The sequence below is a fragment of the Penaeus monodon genome, chromosome 24 (assembly GCF_015228065.2).
Source record: "Penaeus monodon isolate SGIC_2016 chromosome 24, NSTDA_Pmon_1, whole genome shotgun sequence".
Lineage (NCBI taxonomy): Eukaryota > Metazoa > Arthropoda > Malacostraca > Decapoda > Penaeidae > Penaeus > Penaeus monodon.
This window is the reverse complement of record NC_051409.1, coordinates 28,957,446-28,958,042: the sequence shown is the minus strand read 5'-3', so window position 1 is coordinate 28,958,042 and position 597 is coordinate 28,957,446.

Genomic DNA, 597 nt, shown 5'->3' with positions numbered 1-597 from the left:
TCAGACAAATATTCTGATAGTCACTGTCAGACCGGAGTCAAGGATGATTAATATTCCAATGAAGCCTTTTCAGTATTTCTCCGCTCTGTATTAAGTATAAACTAAATGGCAACATATAATCAAACGAGGTGTAGACTAGAGAGAAATCTACAGTTTGTAAAAGTTCAGAATATTCCAAATCCAACTCCACAAACAGGCTGCACAAAGAGGGAGGTGATATGATCAAAAGAACAGCCACAGTGACAGATTGATCAGCCATCAATAGCATCACAGGGCATGTCATTTTTTTTAAAAGAATTTTCTGCTACTGATAATGTAAATACTTGCTGTTATGAGCAATATGTGCTTTTGTAATATATAGTCGCTGCTGACTGTGGTATATTGAGAAGAAGAAGAAGATTTTATACCCTTTCCATATGCGATCTAGTTACAGTTTTCAATTACATGGCAATATAGGATAGATTTATTTCATGCAAACTACAGCTCAAACTTCAATTGTTCTCTGGCCTCATTTCTATACAGTAAATATTTCATACAAAAAAATCAAATTGGTAGGTTTTATTCGAACATCCATATTACCTTTGCTTTCAAATAATT